The following is a 27,384-nucleotide window of genomic DNA, read 5'->3' as shown; positions in this document are numbered from 1 at the left end:
GAAAGAAAAAGATGATGAAGCATGGTACGTTATAATAACAAATACTCTTTGTTGTTTTTTGCTGCTTTTGGTTTTCACTACTGATTGTTTTGTAAACTGATTTGGTGGCTGTGCTGGACTGTGTGAGCCCCTGGATTGTTAAATCCTCCCCTTCACTCATGTCACTCCTTATCCTCCACCACCAAGATTATGCAAGAACATCGACCCCGTTTGCATTAGAAATTCTACCAAACTCTCTGTCTTTGTTTGTGGATGAATCTCTTTGCTCGGCCTGTGCACCTGAACCTACTCTCTTTCTGTTTGCTTATGCTCAGGATCACCTACCTGCCTTTTTACCATAATACTCAGTGAGACGTGAGGAGTTCTGTCTGCCACTCTGTCAAAACTTTCTCCGATTCAATTTGAACTTCTTCTCTATCAGAACATGGGATGACGGTGTGCAGTTTGATTCACTCATCTCAAGTTGATCTGCAATAAGTCCTTAAAACGTAGCGCTGCCTCTGCTCTTGTGTTATGCACTCAAGAGTTCAACCACTACAACAAATCCTGACATTCATTTTCAACCACTGGTGGCACTTAAGAAATAAATATATTTTGCAGAAACCTTTCCCTCCTCAAAAACAACAGCATCTTTGCAATTGCTCCCAACGGACTTATTTACATCCATGTGATGAAATCTCTAGCTTGCAGGAATCATGAGTGCCATCCACTGGGATCATGTAAGAAATATCATTATGTTAGTATAGAGCCACAGAGTCCATGTCCACAGAGGGCAGAGGCTGCTTTGGTTTGAGGCATCAACAAAACAGAGATTCAATATTTGATACACTTCTGTTCATGTTCCATTTTATACCAACAATCTATATTGTTCTTTTAACCGTAACTTTGAATCAAGTACATATTCTTTTTTTCTTATATTGCAAACTTCCTCAAATCCTTTCTAAGCCCTTTTTGCAATATTGAACCAAGCGAATAGAAAATGGTTGAGTTCCTGTGTTCTTCTGGAAAGGAATGACAATGTTTTTTTTAGTTGTTCATGTTCTAAAATGTACACTCTGTACACCAACAGACAGTAATTCCAGTGAGCAAGTCAAAAGTAGATGGCAATAATAAATCAAACGATAAGCAATTTGCCAGCAAAAACATTAAAGGTTGTGTTGGAAATCTTGGAAAAACTGTTGGCGCAGGCTACATTTTGAATTCAAAAGTCCAAGCCACTTTCTTCAGACTTCCCTCTGAAGCTACACCTCCAGAGCACAGGAGCGATCAGCGAACACGGATTCACGAGTACTGCGCAGCGTCGGTCACTTTCGGTACTTTTTGGAGAAGAGATGAGAAACAACAAAGACAGAAACAGAGCCACCGTGGCATCACTTTGCAGCCATTTCAGTTGTCGCCACCGTTCAAACGCAGCACGGATGTTCTATCTCTAGTCTTGGATCGCTCTGCATCAGCTTTTTTCTTGGCAGTAGCTTTCTTTGGTTTGAAACCAGCACATGTTGTTTTCTGTTATAACGTTACTGCAACTGTCTTGTTGTATTTAGCAAGCTAGCATAAGCTCTAGCGTTGTCTTCTGAGCATGCACCATTAGTGCACAAAGAGGGGTACACACATCGGGGGGAAGAGTGAAAGATGTCAATGTGATTGATGCAGAGTGATCCAAGTCATTTGTTCGGGCCATTCAGTGTCATTGGATGGTGTTTTTACAGGCCTGTCTGTTCCACAGCTGACTGACATTATTCATTTTTGTGACAATGCATTAATTAATTGGTTTCAATAGGGTTGTGAAGAGGATTTTAAGCATTACAGTAAATCAATGCTCCAGAAAATGATCTCCCAACCTACCTTTAAGGAAGAAGACTTCACTTGTCAGTGTAGACGCGGACAATACACATCAACAGGTATCCTGTGTACTACACTTGTTTACAAGAGAATAGCGCACGGTGGCTATCTTTAACCATGGAATAGCCCTCTGATTTCAGGAACAGAAGACACGGTTTGTCTGCATCGTTTATGCATTGAGACAGTTACAGAGGGACGGCAGACAGCTGAGTACATGGACAGTGACACATAGCAACAACAGCTGAAAAGAACAAAGACATTACAGGGAGGTACTTCATAATAAACACGTGCAGGCAGTTAGGAAAAGAAGCGAGAGATAGAGAGAGAGAGATGAAGAGTGAAACAGTAAGAACTGACAGTGTGTAGTATGCAAAGTGTTTGAGTCTGATGTTAAAATTAGCAGTGTACTATAGTGATGGGATATGGAGAACTGGGATATAAGATCTTGGTGTACCACTTCAGTCCACAGTGACAGTAATGACAGGATGTTGCCAAGCAACTCCTACTCTGTCATTAAAACCTGCACATTTTCTCTGTCATGGGCTTAAAGTGACGCACGCCGGTGCACATGCATGTACGAGCACAGATCGTCCTGCAGCCTCAGTAAGTTCTCTAGACATGAAAGTGAAATTAAACAATAATAAGGGACGAGGGTGTAAAAGGTTGATAACTATCCTTATTATTTTGTAATAAATATGCTGTAATGAAATCGCAGCACTGTGCTCGATGAACTGTGAAATGCTGCACTTCACAAATATGTCACGTTCTTCTGATCACACCATGCAGTCACTCTCTCATCTGCTCATCGGATGGCTTATTTATTTATTTGTATGTTGGAGGACATGAAGGAAATTGGGGGAGCCGGCCTATAGGTCTTTAGCATCCAGTTTATGAGGAAACAGAAGGAAAGGTTTTGAATGATTTCAGTAAGGTGCTTGACGACGTGTTGTCTGTGTGTGCTAATGTGAGTGCCTCTTATCACTTCACATCTGATCACATTCTGTTGAAATGTCAACAAGACAAGTGCTGTTAGCAACACATTGAATCTAACAACAGGCTGAATCAACCCTAAATGTTATAATCGGCCTTTTCAGAATCAGAATCAGCAAACTTTCACCTCAACTTGTCTTTGAAGTTGCTGTGATTAAGAGTGTGGCCAGAGTTTCTTTCCAGTCAAAGACTATTCTCCCTTCAGCTTAGAAGAAGTCAGCAAACAAATGCTAACTGTGTAAACATAAAGTGGAGAACTAATGTCTGTGGCAAAGAGAGACTTGGTTGTTAGCTCATCTGCCTATTCATTGAGTATGTTGCCTTTAAATATGGTTGTTTACCATGTTCACAGGATGTCTTATTTATGACATCCCATGTCGCAATTACAAGTGGGCAGAGTAGCAAGCCAATGGAAAGTACTTCATTGGATTTAAATGAAGGCAACTATCCAGTTTTACTCCCAGAGAAAGCTTGTCTCCCTCTGGACTCATGAGTAGCTTAATGCATACATAATGTTGCATGTTTGTTTTTCGCATCACACTTGCATTTGTTTTGGTCTGACATGCTCATGAAGGAAAGAAAAAGAAGTTCCTACTCTCAAGTCTAAAAAATAAAAATATGTTCTGGATGCTTTGAAATCATTTGTTTCTCCGAGCAATCCATCCATATTACTAAGAACATGGTTCAGAGAATCCCTGACTGATGAGGGAGAAGGAGGGAGAACATTAGATGGATGGAGGCTCAGCTTGTGATATTATATGATCTTAAATGAGCCAGCACCAAGACAAGACACTTATTGAACAAATGTCTTTTTATTTCACACCCTCTGTTGTGTTTGCTCTCGTTTCTGTGCCTGCTCTGCTTGGTGCTCCTTTCTTTGTGATGTTTTTGGATCTCCAGCTGTTACAAATTTGTTATATATATATATATATTAAAAAAACAACAACAATCATTTTTCGAGCTTTGTATCCGCTGTATTTTCTTCAGCATCCAAACTGTTGTTGAGATTATTTATTCCTCTCAAAATTGGTTCTTCAAAATGAGTCCTTTAAGTTTGGAAATAAAGGGGACACCAATGTTGCAATATATGATCCATATAAATAAAGCTATAGTTAATTCATAATGTCTTTGCTTTGCCTCCTATTTTTTTTTAAAAAAAATGTCTTTTGGGTGTTTGATCTGGTACTGTTATATATCCAGAGCACTCTAACACATTCATTAAACTGTTACAAACTTAATTCTCAGTCAGTTCTTGAGTGCTTGAGGCGGCTTGGCAATTCATCAAGCTTGAAAGTAATATGTAGATTTGCTGTATAATGCTTTACATCAAGGTGAAGTGTGTGACTTAACATCTGCACTTCTCCATCGCCTGTTCTTTGTTCAGTAGAACTCAAGAGGGAACTTTCTCAGTTCTCCTCTTGGTGCTAAAACACTCACATAGCAGAGTTTCTGGGAACAATTAAAGGTGTAATTGTAGCATATGTTTTGGGTCTGCGTTGTTGTTGTTTTTTTCCTTAGGTTTTTTTCCTTAGGTTTTTTTCCTTAAGTGTTACTTACTGGATTTGTGCGGACCCTTGTTGACTATAATCCCAACCTAAGATTCAAGGTGTGCTTCGGTAAATTTAAAGCAATTATCTTGTCAGCTCATTTGCTTATTCTTGTGATGTGGATGCAGACAGTATCGATAAAATATTATGACATGTTCTGTTTTAATAGAAGGGAGAGAGAAAAAGCTTAATTGCATTTATTCTTGTGCTGGTTGAAAAATAAGTTTCACATACTTAATAATTGCCTGTGCTTGAAACAGAAACCTTAATTACCTTCACCAAGTGCCATCTGTGTGTACGTGTTCTCAGAGCACTTTGTAGTTTGTTTTTGTAATTTTTACAGTGTTATATTTATCGCTATTAGTTTTATATATATCACACGTATTTGCTGTGTGGAAATGAGTGTATCCACGTGTCAGAAATCTCTGGTAAATGTCAACACCTTTACATTTTGTGTCAAACCTTTCTCTTTAGATGATAATTACTCGCTCGCTCTCTCACGCTGATGATTTGAGGCATCTGTGTTATGTGGGACCTTCTAGCCTCAGAGATGCTTTTTTTTGTCTTAAATAAATTCTATACTAATTAGCCCTTAGAATACAAGGCATTTTGGCTGCTTTTTTCCATTGCTATATTTAAACATACAGTATATACAGAGGGTATACAAATGTGCAATATAGAGTGTCTTATACCCTTTTTTTCAGCCCAACCTAAGCAACTATATAAACACACCTGAGCAAAAAGTACTTAAAATGTTTAAAATTGTATTTAATTTTTGAAATTTGGAAATACGTCACAGTTCAAAGTTCACTTGCCTCATTTTTATGAACAAAAAGAGAATACAAACGCTCTATTGTGTGACTTATGCATCATTATTTCTACTTTATATCACTACTAAAAATGCAATTAACTTTGATTCAACATAAGAAGACGAAAAATAAAACACATTTTTTAATGCCTCAAGATGTAACCCATAAACACACACACCCAGGATGTCCATATAAGTGTATTATTCCCACGGCAAATTACCATGGTTGCACCTGCCCCACATCCGTGCCGTCTGAGCACTAAGGGTTAAAGAAAATGAAAATGACTACACACAGTATTTCTCTGTATATTTTTTTCATTTCCAGCTTTGAATACACTTGTCAGTCACTCAAGTGTTTGAGGTGTACACAATTCACAGACATCCTCCATAGAAATGCATGGAAACCCAAGCAAACACACACACACACACACAGACAAAACCTACACAGTGTGTGGGTGAACGCTAGTGTAAACAGATTTTCTTCCTCCCACTGCAACCTTCCAAAGTACCAAATTTTAATCCTTCACAATACTTTCTCTCCACCAACAGTAAAGGTTGTTGACACTGCGGCTGACTCAGCCAGACAGTAGAAATCTTCATAGCGCTAATTAGATCCTTAGCTGTCAGTTAAAGACTTCTATCTCCCCACATCTCCATGCCCATCTAATCTGGCCCTATCTGCAGGCTCCATCTCAAGGTGATTGCTGAGATAGTCTCTGCCACGTAGTTAAAAGGAACGCTTTTGTCTGAGTGAGCAGAAATAGTATTTCATTTCCCCTCAAAGTCCAAAGTCAAGCTTCATGTTAGTGTTTGTGTGTGCAAGTGTCTATTTGTGTGCGTACGTATGTCTCTGCATATGGGACTTTTTGACTGTGTATGTGTCTTGTCACTATTGCCCAAAGGGAAATTCTCTGAATTGGTACAAAATGTCATTTCCTCACTGCAGGCCATCATGCAGCAAACAAAACCAGACACACACACACACAATAAAGTTAAATAAAACACAGCTGGCTTGTTCAAACCCCAGACAATTGGTTTTGCTGCAGGATAAACATTTTTATTCAATGCCACTAAAAGCTGTGCTCAGGCCATTTTCATAGTGTTTATAGGCTTTTTTGCTCACATTTGGTCTGTTACTTTTGGAGCACCTCAGGGATTTATACTCCTCTTTTCTGCTCAAACAAACAGTTTTGTGAGAAGAGGCTTCAGATGACTTGGTTGATTTGACTGTGTGCTGAGAAGGCAGAGAGCATCCATTTCAAAGGCAGCTCAAAGGCAGAGGCCATTGATCACCTGTTTGTAGGTGAGGGAAATGTGCCCGCAGCTTTACTCTGCAGAAAAAAAAACCTGGCTGTTGCTGCATCACAGCCACCAGGACTTTAGGTATTTCATAATCATGACTTTACCAAAATCACAAATTCTGCAAAGTCATTGGTACTGACCTGAATCGTCAATTTGGTCCTTATTCCCTGTAGGCTTTCCAACCTGTACACTTACAGGTTGAGTGTCAAACTCATTTTAGTTCAGGGCCCACAAAGAGCACACTTTCAACTCAAGTGGGCCAGACCAGTAAAATAATCACATAATAACCTATGCACAACTAGAACTTATACCCTTTGTTTTACACTGAATGGAGTATCTTTTTTTTTACAAAACCTATTATGAACAACCTGTAAATTCTTGTAAAAAAATAGATTCTCTATTACAGATCATAGAGAATCTACAAAGACACTAAATATTTAATCACAGGTATCTGGAAGTGAAAGATATGGTATCTAACCTGCAGGCTGGATTGGACCCTCTGGTGGGCCGGTTCTGGCCCACGGGCCATATGTTTGACACCCCTGGTGTATGTGAAAGGACTCAAGACATTCTGTGCTGAGAGGGATCGAAAGAAAAACAATATTACATGTGAATTTGCTCTTAAATTAGGAAATTGTAGTTTCACCTTTGTGTGTCCACATCAAAACACTATGTTGATTAAAAAAACACTGAAACACTGAAACAAAATGTGTTGTAGTGTTGGAACTGTTTTGGATGTTTTGAGGCAGTTGGAATCTATACTTTATTTCTGTTTTCTTCTTGTTCCTTTGCATCGTTTTCCTCTTTGTGCCATCCTATCTATTCATGTTCAAATCTTTTTTCTTTTTTTTTTAAGAACCACCACTTTCCAAGATTTGCAGCGTCACAAAAAGCAAAGAAAAAAATCATCCTGCAGGCATAATGATAATTTACAGCTTGTACTCATCAATCAAAACAAATTTCAGTGTTGCGTTAGCTGCTTATGAGAGAAGGTCATGCAGTTTAAAAGTGTCTCCAAGTTGCTCTCATTCCTCTTCTGCTATTATTCTACATATATAAACGTCAAAGCAGGACAGCTTGAGTACCAAAATGTTCACTAACATTTCAAGTTGAGGTGGCATTCATGGGAATTTCCAGGTCAAAACAAATCTTACCGATGATTTTGTGAATGCATGATGAGAATCTGCTTTGAGTAGTCAATGCAAAGGTGGGATGGCGCATGATTATCGAGTAATAGATTAATCATTTTGTTTTTAAAAGTCGGTTAGTGCTGATGTAAAAGGCAACTTCACCTGCTTTTCATAGCAACCACTGTAGTGTATTCAGCATCAGATCAGATGAGAAGGCTCCGTCTGCAAGATATAAGATGGAGGTGGAGCTTCGAGAGTGTACAACTGTGATCATGAGGCTTCTACGTTATGTATTACCTATGGAGAAAAAAGTAGAAATAAAACTTTTTCTGTGTCACGGAACACAGTTTTAAGATCATATGAGGTGAGAAATGAGTCATTTAGAATTAAAAAATGTGGTTTTATTTCTAAATGAACTGAACTGATTTTTTGACGATTATTCGACAAATTGCATACATCTTTTGAATAGTGTTTTTTGCATGGCACGCCCGTCCCTGTTGGTTAGTGTCCTCACCTTTGCTAAGCAGCTCTGGACAAAAAGTGATTACCCAAAACCCATATGCCCTAAAAACAGGACATCGCCTTAGTACTGTGACAATGGTCTGTGTTTAAATATATGACCACATCAACTCAGGCCTAGTAAATAATGGAAGCTCCACGAGTGGGAGAATCCACTGACCTTATTAAATCCGTGGCTGAAGCACCTAGTGACATAAATTACCATGTTACTCAGGTTAATTGATTTCTTAAAAGGCCTGTCCCCACATGCTCCACATTAAGGTCACATATCAAGACAAGTGTATTAACATGTTAATATGAGTTAATTGATGCTTTCAATTCCTCGATTAATGGCCTCATCAGCATAACTGGCTCTCTTTAATACACTTAATGATCGGAAATATTTTAGTATATTAAACGGTTCAAGTCCCCCCTGCTCCCCCAGGCTGTTTTACATACATGTTTAGACTTCTAATGTTAAAACACCTGCTGTAGTAATGTTGTTAGACCATCCCATATTATTATTTTTTTTCTTTTTTTTTTGCCTCTGATTCCATGAGACACTTTACAGTTACCACATGGGCAATTACTTTTAAAAATAAACTTATATTTTTCTTTCCACAACACACAACTTCTTTCATCGTTCTATGGGCCTTTCATCCGCAGGTTTAATGGTCGCCCTGCCGTCTGAGGCAAAGGTATCAAAGATTTAAAGCATTTTGAATGCAAAGTGACACAATGTGAGAAATGATACTCTGTCAAAGACCCATCATTGTACACAGAGGTTAATAAAATGCACCGCACTTTTATTATTGACTTGGGTGAAGAATATAGTGGTTCAGTGATATTATAAAACATAATGTCAATAGTAATAAAAAGGTAAGGGACTTAAGTTTATAGTTAAAGGTTATTGTGGGTAGACAATAAATTTTATAATGAGCAATAACAACTGTGTAGCAGCCAGTCTGAGTTATTTGGACTAGTGGACAAACCCCCACACACACACACACATTCTGCTTCTGCCTAGTGCAGATGGGTAGAAAAGGTGGATCTTTGGAGATGATGACACAGTTGCCTGAATTCACTTCCTGATTGGTTATTATCGGCCACAACTTGACTATGAGCTGTGAATTAAAAGCTCCCAGAGCACTTTCACTTTCTTAGTTTCACCTCATCATCGGTCTGATAAAAGAAATACCTGCAATGATGTCTTTGTTGCCTCTCGTTAGCTTTTCAAAAACTCAGCAACAACTGCGGAGTAGGGAATCTGTTTACTGACGTGTGTATGCCTGGTAGGGCTAATCAATATCTATTTGCGATTATTTGTTTACAGGAACTGCGATTGCGGTGAATTTGCGTTATCAGAGGGAATGGTAATTTTTTTCATCATCATTCTCATTTTAATTACAACAAAAAAACATGATTCAAATGATTAATTTGTGGGAAACAAAGATGAAAGAATTATATTTGGACACATTTTGGCTTTAACAAATATTGCGAAAATTTCGATTAATTGTTCAGCCCTAATGCCTGGTGTACCTGAATGGTCTCGCGATGCATGTTTTCAGATGTGTTAGTGAGGACGTAGATTACTTCTGACTCACCTGGATGCCCACCTGGATGCAGATCATTTTTATCTAAAAATGCCACTTTTAAATGAAGACCTAATAGGACAGATGTGGCCGTAGGCACGTCACAGCTTTTGAAACATTAAGAGGTTCATTTTTCATCAACTGTTTTTTTTAATTATTGTTATTGCCTTTTTTTCTTCCCCTTTTACTCTGATAAAGCTCTGTCTCATTGCAATATGCTTGCTGAGCATGTGATAAATTCAGATACTGTGGTTGTGTGAGATGTGTGCATGTACACTTTGTTTTGTGTGCACATTATAGCTCAAAGTAAGGGGGAGAATTAAAAATGTATAGCAACATTTTTCTCAAAGATGTCCATTTATAATATGTAAAAAAATAAATGGCTAGAAAAGATGAGTGCTGTTGCTACAGTAACGTATACATCAACCGCTCTCATTACCTCTCCTAATGTTTGTGCATGCACTACCACCACCGCTATAAATGGTCTCCTTGTTAGTCCAACATTGTTAGAGACTTTTAGAACCCAGATCAGCCATCAACCTTCACATACAGAATTAATAATGTGGTGATAAAGTTTCACTGCTTCACTCCCTGTTGGAAATCATGGTTGAATGCAAATGTATCAAGAGTTTATCTGTTTAGTCTGGTTCCACGGCTCTCCACACACACCCTGATTTTCTCTGTTTTTCTTCCTTTGCGGTGCATACATTGCTACATGTGTTATTAACATTAGTTTATATTTGAAATGTCATAAAGCAATATAGATATATAGGAAGTACGTTAAAATATACGTAGATACACCACTTAATTGTTTCGGGCATGAAGGAATGTTGTGCATTTGCTCGTACCTTTGGTTGTCGTGGGTCATGTGTATTGTGACTGATTGTGTGTATTTGTTGTGGTTTGTCTATAGTATGGTGTAAAGAAGGAGATGGTTGACCGTATGAGGGGTATATAGTATGTAAACATTGTAGGTAATACACACCTTTAATCCAGCTATGAATTAGAGAGACACTGTCAGGACTCAGAAAGAGTGCAGCTCTATTATTCATATGGGTGACATTCAAAGTGCTGAGTTCCTGTTTTATGGCGTAGGCTGCTGCACCTCTTGGCCTCACTCACTGCCATTAAGCTGACACCCATGTACTGATGGTCATCATCATCCTGTCGAGCTGCATAACATTTGATTGGACGAGAATGTGCAGTATATATATATATATATATATGTGCTATTTCTGTTAAAGACATTTCATACAAAGTTGCCAAAAAAAGAAGAATATGCATTTAGAATGACTTGGCTGACTAATGGACCCAATTTATTAATTTATCTTTTAATATTCTAAAAATGTACTTCTTTAACTCAGACGTACACACACATACACAAAATGAAGCATTCAGTGGGGGTGCTTCATGTATTTTGATTTTTTTTTTTTTCTAAATCATCTCTGAAGCTGGAGGGTCCCACCTCACACATCATCAGAGAGAGAGAGATAGAAAGGCAGAGACACTTAGGGCTTATATCTTGTTAACAACACATACTGTAGTTGTAATCAACTGATGTCAACTGGAATGATTGGGTTGTGTGTGTGTGTGTGTGTGTGTGTGTGTGTGTGTGTGTGTGTGTGTGTGTGTGTGTGTGTGTGTGTGTGTTCAGAAATCAAACAAAGAGAACGGCTGCAGCAGAGGTATCAGATCTCGACCCTCAGTTGTAATTGAAATATAACAACTCAATGTTTGCACAAACCTATTAAAAACTCAATGAATAATAACACAGAAATGACATTCAGTCCAAATACACTGATGACTTATCTTTAAGTGACAGTTTATTACCGATCATTCTCACGGGTGAAAAATATGTCCATGCACAGAAAGAGAACAGAAATGTCCTGCCCACCACACACCAGTCAAACTGGGCACCTCTTCACATCACTGCATCACTCAGTTCATTGTTACTCATTGTCACTGTATATGGACTGTATTTTTTATGTGGGAAGCTAAACTTCACCACTAGTTTCTAAGGTAACATTTTAATTCCAGGTGTTTACATGTTTGATAATCCCACTCATAGTTGATATTTTGAAGATTAGTCAGCAGTAGTAAAAAAAATTTATTGGAACACCCCTGATAATTATCCAGAATAAAAGAGAAGAGGCATAGATGCTTCTTCTTCTTTTGTTTGCGTATGATGTTCAAAAAGCTCTCCACTCCTCAGGGCACACCTCCAGCAGCCATGTCACTGTGTCATTGTCCATAACTGTCAGGCCATGCATCCAATTTGGTGCCCGATAAATCCATCCATCTTCTACCGATTTATCCTCCAAACGAGGGTCGCGGGAGGAGCTGTGCCAATCTCAGCTGACATAGAGCGAAAGGCGGGGTACGCCCTCGACAGATCACCAGTCCATCACATGTAGGTCCACATATAGAGACAGACAACCTTTCACTCTCTCGCTCACACCTACGGTCAATTTAGAGTGTCCAGTTTACATAATCCCCAAATCTACATGTTTTTGGACTGTGGGAGAAAACCACACGGGGAGAACATGCAAACCCCATGCAGAAAAGCCCTTGTTCTGATCAGGTCACAAACCCAGGTCTTTTTGCTGCAAAGGCAAGAGTGCTAAGCACTACACCAACCGTGTGGCACGTCTGTGGTTTGGTCTTCTGCACCAGACTTGCAAACCGCACAAGGAGCCAGGCCCCAGCTGTGCACTGATGAGCGGAAGGGCCCAACGCCAGTATGGAGGCAGTTAAGCCTCGTCTACGCCAGTCTGGGCAGAAGCATCCAAAAAGGGGGAAGAACGGGTGTTTGGGATGAGATCATGGATGGATGTAGCCGCTGAATTTTGGTGAATGTTATTAGTCAATGCTGTCAGCATCACAAGCAACATTCAAAGCACTGTTGACTGTATTGAAGTCAAGGCAAAAGTCTCAAACCTTCAGGGACAAGTAAAACTAACACAACCTCATGGCCAGATTCCAAAAAAAGTATGGTTATGCCGATATTGCATGTTATTGGTAATGTGCTTCCCAGTTTTACTGGAGCATTACGAAATTGATAGATTGAAACTTAAATCAAGATAAAATATTCAAGGGCTACTCAGAGGAACATTCTCCACCAAACACTGACCTTTGAGAAAAACTAAACAGAGCTATAAAAAAAAAAAAAAACAGACCACAGACCTTTGAGAAAAGCACTCACTGTTTGTTTACTTGATAGGCTGGTGTATATTATTACCATATAAAATAAAGCTGAATGGACTGTGTGATGCATCAGATAATTTAAATGTACAATGAAAGGATCGACGCCCCACAGATATACACCAGCCCCTGCTTCAAGATGCTTTGTTTGGTCAACTGCTGCACAGGAGATAGCCTATAATGCCATACAAGATACTATTATTCAAACGGTATCTATTATCCACTGAGAAGCTTCAGTTTTGCATGTACTTACAAGCAAAAGCAACACTAATTCATATAATTTATAGCCACAGAGAGTGGGGCAATAAAATCAGTGCCATTAAATAGGGTTTTCAAAGATGAAATTAGTTTTCACGCAATTATGAGTCTCTGCTAATTCCTGACACACAGGCGCTGAGGATGAATGGGGGAGGTGCCGAGTATCAACACCAACGTGAACACTGATACAGACATGCACATGTGCAAACACTCTCCCTCTGTATGATTGAGTGTCATCGGTCTTGTTAGTACCTTGTCGTTGCAGGAGAATGTAGTTAATTAAAAGTGTGTGTGATGTTTATTAAGCCTGCCAGCAAGACATCCACCCACACTTGCTCAAAATCTCTGTCTTCACTTCATTAGCTCGATTCAGCACTCACAGCCCCACAAATGCTGCTGACTGAACGATGCCCTTTCACATGCCCGCACACTTTTACACACCCGAGATGACCAATTTTCAAATCGACAAAATTGATTCGATTGTCACGAGGTGACATGGAATCCTGGGTGTGTGACATTTAATTTAGCTGTTATGCGGCGTTATGTTCGCCCAGGTGTGTCTCTGTGAGCCGTACAGTATGCAGTGCACACATGGGCTTGTGCATGTGTAAGTGTGAAGGTCCTTTGATTGAGGATGTCAAGGTTTGCCACCCACGCAGCAATTAGAGGTGCTAGGAGAGTGTGCGAGTGTGCATGTATGTAATGGGAATTGTGGCTTCTCTGAAAGAGTTTTTAAAAAGAAGTGCAGAGACAGACGGCATGCATTCATTACAATATGATAGGGTAACACATCTGAAAAGCTCCAGTCTGTCCCTCTAAATGAAACTTTCTTCAGCCTTTCTTTTCTCACCACGTGCTCCGTCGCTCACTGACAGAAAATCTCCACAATCAAAGCATTCAGTTAAGACACAAAACTGACAACTGCTGTACTGGCATTGTATAATTTTGTCTTCTACTTTGTGGAAGCACCATAATCAGATATGCTGGTATAGTTCACATTCCATAAAAGACACTCAAACCCCACTTCACAGACATAGTTTTCCATTCTGAATCTATTTACTGCTTTGTAGAGGGATATTACTTCCACAACGCAAGCTGTGTAAGCTATAATGCAGTCCAGAACCACTTCAATTGGGGGTTTAAATATTAAAACTGCTTTTCTGTTGTGGGAAAAATAACGTATGACATCTCCTGGAATATGAGATTGTGTACATTCCCACCAGCCTACCTGTCCCTGTGTTCCAATTTCCTTTCAGATGAGATTGAAAAGTCTCTTATGGTCCTCTGTCTCATTTCTACACTTGTCAGAGATCTCCATGGTGAAAAGGGGAGAAGCAAGCTTAGACGGGTGCATATAGATCAAACACTTTATAATATAGTTCAATGAAGCTGGGAATACCAAACGCCATTACCTACAATGACACGCTACCAAATCACCATCAGAACCTCCCTGTCAGCTTTTAAGGAAATAGACCTCATTTCATTCTTTACAGAAAAGAGGGCTTTTGACACTTAAGGGGTCGGCTGGAAGAAAAGTGATAAAGAAAAGGAGCACGAGAAAGAGAGAATGGTGGGAGGAGGCTCTAGATAAGATGAGAAGATGAGAGGTAATTGCTTCTATTACAGGAAAAAAAAGGGGGCGAAAAGATGAGGAGGGGAGAGTGAAAGGAGATGAAGGGGAGGCGGCATATCACAGTCACACTTCCGGCTTTGAAAGGTTACTGTGATGTCTTTGTAACTTCCTTGTTCGTACTGAATGCACACACACACACACACACACACACACACAATCACATGTACCTGTAATGTAGGCTACACCACTCTTGGTGCTATAGGGACGTTTTCTGCAGACTTCAATGGCTTTGTCATCTGTGCTGAGTGTATTTGCTTTGTGTTATATTTTTACACAGATACATCCGCAGTTTCCCAACTGTTCGTCTGAGATTATTGTCTTGTAAGTTTTCTCCTTAAATGGGAAAAATAAAAAAAGAACTGAGCATCAATCTTCATGGTTACTGTTGTCTCTAACCTCTCTGTGTCTTTACTCTATCGGCCTTGTATCTCTGATGCCTGCATGAATAAGTGGCTAACCTGTCTTCACCTCTGTCTTGCTTATTCAGCTGCCTCTCCTCTCCTCTTTCACCCCTCCTTTCACTCACAGGACCCAGAGGACATTTATCAGCCCCCACTCCCTGTATCCTGTCAAGATCTCCCATGTTGGAGTACCTTTTTTTTGCTTTTTATTCAGACTCATCAACATTTCTCCATCAATCTGAATTGGCATTCCTCTCCTCATTCATCTACCTTTTACCTCCTTCATAGGCTATATTACTTCCCTTTCATGTTACTTCACATTCAATATATTTTCACATCTTTCTTTGCTTCTCTCCACTTCAGCTCATCGCAGCAAATCCCCTATTTCCTTCTTAAATCTTTCCCCTCATCACTCATTCAGTCCCACTCAAATCCCCCAGTTTTCTCCCTCTGCTTTATCCCTCCCTCAGCTTTACTTTCATTCAAAACTTTGCCCTCTTTTTCCTCTCTTTTTTTCACAACCCCCTTCCTCCCATGTTTATCTCCAGTCCCTTACGTCCTTCCTCCTCACTTTTCACTGCCTGCCTCCATTCCCTCGTCTTGACTCTCCCTTACTTCCTATTCTTCCCTCTGTTTGCTCCCTCCCTTTCACCTGCTGCAGTGCCACCAGTGAGCCTCTCTTTGAGATAAGCAGCCCCAGTGCATAGCCATCAGGTTCCTGACAAGACACAGCCCCACGTGTTCAGACATGACCCACAGCCGAGCAGCCATTGAACCTGTCAGAGAGAAACTGGCGGCTAAGGGCACAAGATGGCTGCCTGCAGCAATGCAGTACTCACAGGGGGGACCATTTATAGTATGAATTGTTGTTTGGACACACTGGAGAGGTTTGACCTTGTCCACCTAGAGCATGCTGTCAAGAGTTGTGCACTAGAAAAGGTTGAGCAGGGGGCAGAAAAAGCAAGTCTACACTAGTAACATAACAGACCCGTAGCGAGCAAATGCAATGGCGGGGCATTTGATTTAACCAGGGGGGGCCCAGATTTCAAACAGTGCCAATTTTTCTTAAAACATGTTTAGAATCATTTTAACAGCATGCTGTATTACAAACACATTGTAAAATGAATCAATGAATGATTAATCATACAAAATAAAAAGTAAATTAAGCTACGGACCCTTTAAAAACAAGGGATTCACTTCATGTCTGCATATGTCAAATATGACAAACAAGAATAACGCTCAAGACAAAAGCTACCACAACAAGCCGAGTTTAAATGTGTTGTTGTCCTGAGCAGAGTGAGCATCATAATCTTAATCCTTTATCCACAACTCATAACATTCACACTCAGTAAACACACTAAGCAAAACACACCACCTGTTTTTAAAAAATAAAACATAACACTGGACTCCTTTTCAACACGTTCCCCTCCAGAAACAACCGGTCTTACGTTTGATTGGATTTGCCTGAAGTCTTGTTATGTCTGCCATTAAGCCATTTTCATATTTCCATATTTACCCTAAGTGCCTTAGGCTATATGTTATGTGTCAGCTCCTGACATTATTTGAGCAGCGAGCGCAAATCTTGCGTGACCTGGTGCCGGGTTAAAGGTGAGTGAGATCTTTCTTTTTCTTAAATTCACCTTCTAAATGATATCAAATGTAAGCACTGATACAGATTTGAATAGTGAATTCACAAATACGAAAGATATTGGTCTGTAACAATGCACAAACGCGAGGTTCTGTTGTCCTAACATGCTCAATTGTGGACACATATTAAGAAAGGTCATAAATTATACCCAGTGAAAAGGATGTGACACATAATAGCCCACAACGACAGACATGACAGGGCTCACACATACATACAAATCAGTCTGCATTTAATTTTGGAAAAAATAATCACCTTTCTTGAACACATTTGCCTCTATACTCTTGAATACCTACAATCAAACACACACACACACACGCACTCATACACCCGAGTCCCTGCAGGGCCAATGTCGCTGCTGTTGTCTTGTAGTAGGGCCTGTGGCTCTTTCCAATTAGCAAAGCAGAAGAGAGAGATTTAAAACATGATGACACTGTGGTGTTTTTTTTTTTATCCCACGGGCCGCTGAAGCCCCAAAAGCACACATCACAAGCGATAAGATCACATCAAAGTGCTATCACAGGCCAGATGACACATGCACACATACACACACACTGTAATTCCCCTGTTGTGCACACAGTGAAGTACACAGGCAAGCAATTACTTACAGTATGTGTTCCTGCAGTATGGTCTTTCCCATGATCTTTCACTGAACCTAAACCTCATCCTGTGAAGCTCATAAACAGGATCCTTAATAAGGTCATCCAAATTGAAGATGTGTTTAAGTGTTGTTTCAGAGGGCATATATAATAATCTATCTTTTATCTATTATCTTTTTAATCTGTCGGACTTGTTCAAAACTTCAGTTAAACCATTAGGAAACCCTCTTGAAATACTCGTTTTTTTTAAAAGAAGAATTTAAACCACATATGAATCCAACTAAAATGTTAGTTATTGTGCTGTTTTTTATTATTTGTTGTGTTGGTTTAATCAGCATTGTATTAAACGCACAAGCAGAGCTAACATTTTAAGCTGATAATGCAGTATTTTATTTTGAAGCAAATATTTCCCCTTTATCTTTACACGTACTTTTGTCTGTGATTTTTTTTAGGAGGGAGCATTTATTTATATCATGCTGCTAATGTATTTTTAATAAGCCACTGTAATTTCTAATAATGTTTGAGATAAACATGCTCCCCATTCACTGCTTTGCATCCACACCCAATTAGCTCTCAAAAACATGTTTTTTTTATCTTCATATTAAATTGCAAGCTCAACTTTTCAGATGGCTTTTGCTGGTTAAAAATAATTCAAAAGATCGAGAAGGATCGTGTCAAATCTATTTAATTGGGGGATAAAAGTAGTAGCCATATATGTACTACTGCTTGTATTCCTCTACAAAACCATATATTCGTATTATCATCATCTCCTAAGGTTGAGGCTAAAGGTTGACAGTTTATTATGGGGAAAAATGTTTTCGTTGGAAGACGAGTGTGAGCTGATTATATCGTGTGGTTCGTTTGGGTTTGAATATTTGTTCAGTGTCTCTGCATATTAGATACTATTTATCATGGTGCTCTGCAATTTGTAAGGAACTACAAAAAAACACTCTAAGAATATTAGATACTATTTATCATGGTGCTCTGCAATTTGTAAGGAACTACAAAAAAACACTCTAAGAAATGAACTTGCATTTTTTTCACTGTGGTATCTTATATTTATTCATGAATCTATTCTTTTTGTACTCCCCTTATTTATGTATTTAAATTGCAGAAAAGCCATAAAAGCGGCAACAGCAAGCGTTCCCTTGATTCCTTTATGCTGAGTGTCCCAAAGGCTTTGTCAACAAGTATCGTATAGAAATCTATCTTGATGTCTGCCATCACTGTGAGCAACAGCCTGCAGGAAGAGTTCAGATTTAAAGAAAGAGCCCTTCATTCATTTCAAAGCAGTTGGCGTAACAATGAAAATGAATCAGTTGGGAGTTGTTAAGGCTTTGAATTAGTTTATGTCTGTGTGACATTTAGGGCCCATACACAGAAAAATTAATACAAAACTTTTTTATTGTTTAGGCTTTTTATCCACATGAAACCAGCGTTTTGGGAACGCTATGATGCTATTTTTGGAAGAAAAAAAAACTCAATATGCCACAATTGTGTTTTTGGGTATCCAGCTGCTTTGGGAAAACGATGATGTCACAGCCCCAGAGCTTTGTGGTCATCGTCTTGTTTGGTCGATTTGCTTTATGATCATTTTTATTTTCTTTCCGCAGATGCCGCTTTGAATAAAGCTTTATTTATTTTAAGTTTGTACACAGGACGCATGCTTTAAATGCATTGTCCAAGTCTTCTTCTCCATTTTTTTGGTCCATTGCGGTCAGTGTTACAGCGCCACATAGAGGCCTGGTGGTTTTGTGTGGATGAAGACATTTCTTGAAACAATGCTTTTGAAAAATGGGAGGAAAAGAAAAAGATTGTATAGGGAAAATTCTGTTTCCGTGTGGATAAGGCCTTAGATAGTAGTCCCACCCTCCCTTTCTGCTCTCTCTTTCTCTCACTCTGTCACTCTGTCAGTTCTGTTGTCACAGATGAATTGTTTGCCTTCACACATCATCTGTGAGGCTTGCAATGTTGTAAGGCTTCCCTCCTTCCTCTCTGGGAATAACCTGCTGAAAAAGGCTACGGATTTAACACTGTGCATGCTTGACCTCGTGCCACATGTGCTCAGTTCAGATGTTACAAGGGCCCTGTTGAACTTGTGAACTGTATATGTCTTTGTGCGTGTGTGCGTGGCTTTAGTTGTGCATGAAGGCAAAGTGCCCTGAGGGGCGTCATAGTGAAACCACTCAGAGGAAGAGTAAATAACCTCCATCTTCAGTCATCACCTCTTTGTTGTCTTTCTCTGCATAGATCTCTCTATGATTCGGGAGGGGAGGCATACCATTCATCTATTTTTCATGTCTCTCGGTTCTTCTGTAAATGGGGAGCAGGCTAAGCTCTCTGTTTCCCTTGTCCCCCTAAAAATAAGACACCGTTAATATCACCCACTACCTGCAACCCTCCATTAACTCATCTCCTCTCTCCCTGCCTCGGGAGGAGTGTATGTAAGTAAGTGTATGTGTGTAAGAGAGGGAGAGAGAGAGAGAGAGAGAGGGACTATGTAGGAAAAACAACTCATTTCCTTAGTCATCTCCTTCTGGAACAAATGCTTCCTGAGTGAATTTTGCTTTCAGAGGCCCAATCTCCCCTCCAACAATAGTGCTCCCTTTTAAAGATACCAAGAACAACACACTAGCACTTACACACATGCACACTCTTGTACAGCCTTCTTACTGGGAACACTCAAAGACATAATGCATTCTCTAGGCCCTCTCCTCTAGCCATCACAACTAAATGCCTAACCCTAACCCTTAACCTAACCGTAACTTAAAGCCAACCCAAAAACCAAGTCTTAGCCCTCAAAAGCCTTTTAAAGTTGTGAGGACCGGCCAAAATGTCACAACAAAATCTTCTGCTTGCTCTAGTTAGGAGGACACAATGTTCACTGCTCCTCAACATAATATGAAGAGGGAACACATGGTGTCATGTCAAGAATGACATTAGCAGAGCAGTGGAGTAGAAGGACAGCAAGGAACCCTAAGTGTCATGGCTGTCAGCGAAAATTGTCATCTTCTAGTGCTTGGGTCTTCTATACTGTGTAATTGTTATTTAAGAGTAATTTAGGTGATTTTGATCACATCCTTCAGCTGGGAACGTTGCACATCATCCCAGTTTACCCATCTTTGCTGTCCGCTTTCTTTCCCTTCTACTTCCATAAGTAAAGGTAAAAAGAATAATCTTTTAAAATATAATGCAGCATGTTTTTTTTCTGTGCATTTTTGTCGTCCATGCTACATCACTTTGGATGACCTGTAAAGTTGTAGCAAAAATGAACTTGAACTGGCTCATGGAAATGTACCATACAATTTTGTGTTTTTGTCTACGTATAGAAAAGGATTTCCTTCATTGTGACATGGACTTGTCACTGATTACGGACAGACATGTTACATTTGGGGAAAAAAAATCCACTCCCTCCAACAGTCAAGTATATCATCAAACCTTTATTTACATGCCTCATGTCCTCATCTCCACAGTGCCAGGGTCAAACCAAGCCCTTGACATGTGCTGCCTTGAATAGAAGGTGCAGTGATAAGGAATGTACAGTAAGAAAGAAAGTTGCAGTTCTTTTTGTGGCATGCACCCAAAACCAGAAGCTACATAGTGCCAATACAGGCAATGCAGACCTGCTCAGGGTTTGACAGAAAATTAAAAGCTGTGAATCTTGGGATAAATACTCGTCTTCAAAATATATATTCTCTTGTTGGCAAAATGACATTTTGATGGTGGATATGTTTATCTGAAATCCTCCCCAGATGATGCATTTGAATTGACTCCAGTGACTCGATTAATATAATTTTCGTACTTAGTTTTCCATTAAGTGACCCTTTGTGCCATGAAAGCATCTGCATGTGTCGTTTCCTCACTCATTTATTGTTTTCTTCTGTGCATTTGCATTTGAATGTCGAGTGTCCACTGTAAATGCATGCTGGAGCCTTTCTGCTGAGTCGCTCTGGTCATGTTGCCACTGAGACGGCCAAGATGCCCCATAGGTCACGCCTTGTCTCTTCTTGTCAGCACATGCAGGTAACAACATGTAATGTATCCTCCCTCCCACCATAACCCTGTGGCCTGGGGATTTGGCATGACTTCTGACCGGCCTGTGCAGCAGTGCACCTCCCTCCTAATTGAATTATTGGGGTGAAAAAAACAGGCATCAGACGGGATTCATGTCAGACTTGCCCCTGAGCATCCAGCCAGCGAGGCAGCCAGGCAGGCATGCGTTCTCTGGTTGTTCAGAGGAAGACGAGCACAGTGTGTGTGGGGATGCATGCAAGCCCATGTGCTAAGGGCAGCAATGTGAGTCCCTGCGTGTGTGTGTTCAAGGCTTTGCACATGTGTGTAAATGCGTGTGTGTGCCATGAGGCTCTAAAGAGAGCACTCTAATTTCCGTCTCAGAGGAAAGTGTGATTGAACACAAACCCTTTCGCCGGCGGGTCAAAACAGTCACATGCTGCAACAACACACGAGGAGATAAAAAAGAAGTCTTACATTGTCCCTTATTTTTTTCTGTGCTCTGTCTTGACAGCCCTTTCTCTGTTTTTCTTTTCTTTCATGTTGCATTTTCCTACCTCAAATTGAATATCTTTAGCCTTTACTAATATTTAATTAAATATTATTGTTCCTATTTTGTGTGTGTGTCTGTGAAGACCATCTGGCCTTGGACAGACCTGAATATGGACACTATCACAACAGATTAGAATGAGGAGGATGGGAAAGCTTCTCTTCTCTCCTTCATTTAACTAATTCCCCCCTTGTTTCTCTCGCTTCATTGAATCTGCTGCACCTCTCCACTTTGAGCGTGCATGCGTGTTCATGTGTGTTCGCGACTCGCAAGCATTTGAGCGTCTGAATGTGACTTCCATGCCTGAGCTCCTTCCTGAAGTGTCACCAAGTGTTATTATCTCATATTGATCAGTAAATGAGAGCATCTCACCTGTTGGCTGCTAATGGGACACGTTTAGCTTCAGAGGCTGTTGTTGACATCGTGACTAACCCACTTGAATGTTAATCCCCACTGGGTCGGCGTGCGGCTAACCCCGATGCTAACGAGTGTGAACACTGCCGGATGAAGGATTAATAAGGCTAATGGGTGAATATCTGCATCAGCTCTGTAGACATGAGGCGGATCGGGAACACACATACAATCATATGCACAGAGGAAAGCACACACACAGAAAGAGAGAGAGAATCTTAATTTGTTCAAGTCTGGCGCTCATTCACCACAAGTGGCTGTGACCCCAGTTAAACCATGCTGCCTGCCAGGGTGAACAGTATGCCTGCATGTCTTTGCAGTATACACGTGTGTGTGCAAACACCTTTATCTATAGCTCTTTGTGTGCGATTGTGTGAGTGGTTGTTCAAATTCGGCTCTGTATGAAAGCAGCTATATAAGTGGGAGTCACCCGCAGAATGATTTGGGGTAATTTGTCCTGCGCGTCTGCAGCTCCACAGTGACGTAGCTGCTGCAGAGCTGTTCTGTCCTCTTCTCCAGACTGCTGAACAGGCGGGCCATGAGGACGGAATGTGTTTCTCTGAATTCCCTGTTGTTTAAATGTGTATTCACAAGGTGAAGCGTGCAGTCCGCTTGAGGCAAGATGAGAAAGCACTACAAATTGACCTTGATTGGATGTCTTGTTGGGAGGAGTGGCTTTTGGCTTTTTTCTTTATCTGTCCCCATGAATTAGTTCTTTGTGCTGCTGTTTGCTTGGTTCCTGAATGTGTGTTTCACAGGATATTGCAGGTGTATGAGCAAATTTCTTTGTGGTCTTCTCTACAGCTGTACCACACCTTGAGAGGTTAATGCAGACCACTAAACATCACAAATAGCTTGTTATGCCAGTAAAATGTATGGATAGTAACAGATGACTATAAAGAACTGCAACACAAGTGAAAGGCTAATGTTTGTTTTCTCCTATAAACAAAATTACATAGGCATAATTCACAATGGAGTAACCTCAGGTGCATCACAATCAAGCAGCATTATGCTTTGGTTTGTGAAGACTTCCACACAACCTCCACATCACAGCATTCAATTGAGCTGTTTACTGTATGGCACTTCCAAGGCCAAAGACTTGTTTTCTGAAGCTCAGCTAATAAAATCCAGATTTTGTTAATCTTTAACATATTAAGACCTTGATAGCAAAATGCAACTGTAAAGCAAATGAAATGAGTAGAGTGTTCAGATTAATTAAGCCGAGAGAAAACATTCATGCAGGCATACACTTAGGAACCAGGTAACAGCATATTTGAATTATTAAATCTTTTCTACAGGATTGCCCACAGGCTATTACAAATACAGAAGATCACGACCATCTGTCCTGAGCCTTTCTCATCAGATGAGCATGAACATGGACACTAGTGTTGTGTCGTTCGCGAGTCAGGTGAACAAACTGAACTCATCTTACAGTTCAGCTGAGCTGAGCTCTGTTGTGCATCGAGTGAGGCAGCGGCCAGCAGGCAGGGCGAGCAGAGACCGCTGTGAACGAACGCGAGTCGTTCCCTGCACAAGTCACTCAATGAATCAGCATATTCCTGTGTGTGTCCCCGCCCATGAGCGTGTGAAGGAGAGAAGGTGAGCACCAGACTGCAGTGAACAAGAGTGATTCATTCACTGAATGTACTGTGAACGTAGTCCACTAGTGTACTGAACGTGTACCCCCGAGTGATATTCAGCCGTATTGCCGTTCAATGATTGTGTCAGAGGGAGTCTGCGCTCCGGTCATGCAGGAAGTACTGAACAATTTGGTGAACAAATCTTTTTAATAAACTGATTCTAATGATTCACTACAACTAAAAGAACTGCTTTGCCCATCACTAATGAACACCATCACATCTCTGAATCTCTGCCGATGTTGACACATGTTTAGTGCATTCATTGTTTGACTCTCATTTCAACTCTTCCTCTTTTTACTTTTCTTTGCAACTAGGAATGTTTTTTACAGAGTAGGTGTAGTGGAACGCACCGACCTTTTCTCTTCACTGCCTTGTGATTGCCTTGTGGCTCAGGTAATGCTCAGATTAAGTAGGTTTTGGGGCTGTAAACACAGCACAGATGAGGTGCACAAATGTAATTAGCTTTCAGATCACTTAATTTACATTATGCTGAAAGGTTATTATAATGAAATGATTGATCAATAACTGCTGACTGTACCTTTCATCAGCTTTTCAGTACTTGTGTTTGTGTACATGTCTGTAGTTGGCTGAGGACACATTTTTGTTTCAAAGCTATCTTTGTGAGGACATGTTTACTTTGTGAAGACATTTAGGCTCGTCCTTCAAACTGGTTCTAGGGTTAGGATTGGGTTTAGATAAGGTGTAGGTTAGGTTAAGGTTAGACATTGTGTGTGAGTGTGTAGCTCTTTCTCCCTACATAATGTATACAAAGTAAAGGTTGTAATTAAGGCCGTTTTAATGCCACGATGTTGTGACAATTGCTGGGTTATTTTTGTACACTGCCACTGGTTTACGGCCAAGTTTAAGTATTCTTTTTGTTCAAAGCAAATTTCCACCTCTGAAATACAATTAATGTGCACCAGTGGTCTACAGAGCCTCAAATAACACAGCGCTAAATGGAGATGAGTACAGTGTCTCATTGTGATGGATGTACTAAACAGGGACTTTGTCTCCCCTCTATAAAAAGCCACATCGCCATCTAGTGATGCTGTTGGGCAATAAACGCTTGAAACCTGGCAGTTGAAGATGCGTTAGCAGATGAGTTGGTGCAGGATAGTGCTGACCTTGTGTTTGTCATTGGGAATAGAAACATCTATCGAGGCATTCCACACACAAAGAGGGTGTACAAACAAATGCACATATCACAATCAAACACAGGTCCAAGAACACAAAGAAAGCAATGCAGCTTTTATCCATGAAAAAAACCTGCAGAGTCCTACAGCACAATGACTTATGCTCCGCACATAAAGGCACGTAGGCCAGTCTGCACATAAATGCACATTTAATGTGTGCAGGATTTAGTGGCATCTTGCAGTATCACTGCTTATTACAAACAACTGATTACCCTATATAGTATATGCACATGTAAGAGGTTCACTATGTTGTTACCTCCCATGAGTCAGATGAGATAACATAAGATGTGGGATATTAAGTGTCTGTCTGAGTGATCAGACCCAACAAGTGACTATAAGGCCTTTAAAACATGCATTATTAAAATATCTAGTAAAGAATGTGAAAATGTCAAGATTTATAAAGTTTTGCTTGTTACTCTGACAGATAGACATTCACGAGTTTAATGCACATTGTTGGATTGTGCAGTACAGATATCACTTTGTTATCACTTTGGCAGATTAAGAATTTTAAGCACTCACTTTTAACATTTTTAACATTTTCTGACCTTCTGAACTAGTAGACTATGTGTGGTAATGTATGTGTAGCATGAACTGCAATAAAACTAGGAGGAAACAATGACATTGTTGGAACGGAAACTCTATTAAAGAAATGATGCACTTTTAATGATCTTCTCTTCCACTTCCCCTTATTTATCACAATTCTATAGTGTTGCTGTATAACATCATTATAACAGCCATTTCAGAAATGTCACATAAAAAAATAAAGTGCAGAATAGTAGTAATGCCAGCATCATTACACTGACAAGACAGTCATCCTGTCTGCAATGATTTGCCTGTCTAAATGTTCACACTGCCCTGGAGGCCTGAGTAAACGGTCTCCTGTGTGGTTGTTCACACAGACACAGGGAGAGAGAGGGAGAGAGAGGGAGAGAGAGAGAGATGCAGTGGTTGACCAAGCAGTTGACGTTTGACAAGTGGACGAGAACTGATGTGGTTTCTATAGGCTTCCGCCTCTCAGTTAATGTGGTAGGAGCTGAAAACAGCAAAGTCTTCTGAGTAACATCTCACTTTGCTACAGAATTGCCAAAGCTTTAATTCGGACTTACTGCTGGTTCATTTTCAGCTCAGTTTCAGTTTCATTCATGCTAATTAGTTTCAACTAATTAGTCTCCAGACTCCACTGTCACACGCCATTTCTGTTAAACCACTCTCCTTGGACTGCAGTCGGGAAAAAAATGCTGTACTTGTTTAAAATGGTAAGTGAAGGCTCTCGATTTGTTGTTGTGATTACTCTGCCTCTGTTTGGTCTTTATTAACAGTATTTGTATGCTGCATCCCACATCTGAAAACAGGCTCTGTCAAGCAATACTACCAGACCTGACTGACTGGAGCATTTATTTTCTGTATAGCAGGTGGGGACCAGAGGAGTTTATGCCGTCCCACTTTTTTTGTGGGCACTTCTTTGTGTTTTCAATCATATTTGAACCTATCTGCAACCATCATGTTTGAATGAAGCTTATGTCCGAGTTCTAATCATGATCAGTCATGATCCAGTCACAGCAAGAGTCTTTCCTCACTCATTTCTTGCTTCACCAATGCTGCCCCACACTGATGCCACTAGCAAATCTTTGCCACCACTACTCCAGCCTCGATTAACGTCTAACATGGTCAAAAGTTCAGAACCTGTGAAGCTCAAAATGTTATTCTATGTCTTGGTTGGACTTACTTTTGTATAGGGGATTTCTTGCATTGGAGCATCAGAAGAGCAGAGCCATCAGCCCCAAGTCTAACTGTATTTTCATGTCTTTCATGGTTTAATGATGACAAATTACTGCAATGTTGCTGTTTCCTCCATCTATACGATCGCTTCCTGTGCACAGTGAGGAAATGTCTCTGGGTGACAAGAGATCTAAACACCAAGAAACACAGAGAGTCATGTGCAGCTGATGCCAACACTGTTTATTTATGGCTTTTTTCTTGGACATAGGCACTTAAACTGAACGGCTACATTTAGCTTGAAAATGTAAAACATGTTTGGTTCAGTTTGTTGTTGGCAGTGCAGACATTCAGGAAGAGATACTGAGACATCTTTATTTTACCATCCATTACTGCAAGGAGGCCATTTGTCAAAAA

Source organism: Solea senegalensis, linkage group LG6, assembly GCF_019176455.1.
Source record: "Solea senegalensis isolate Sse05_10M linkage group LG6, IFAPA_SoseM_1, whole genome shotgun sequence".
In the NCBI taxonomy this organism is placed as follows: Eukaryota; Metazoa; Chordata; class Actinopteri; order Pleuronectiformes; family Soleidae; genus Solea; species Solea senegalensis.
Note: the sequence above shows the minus strand (reverse complement) of the source record.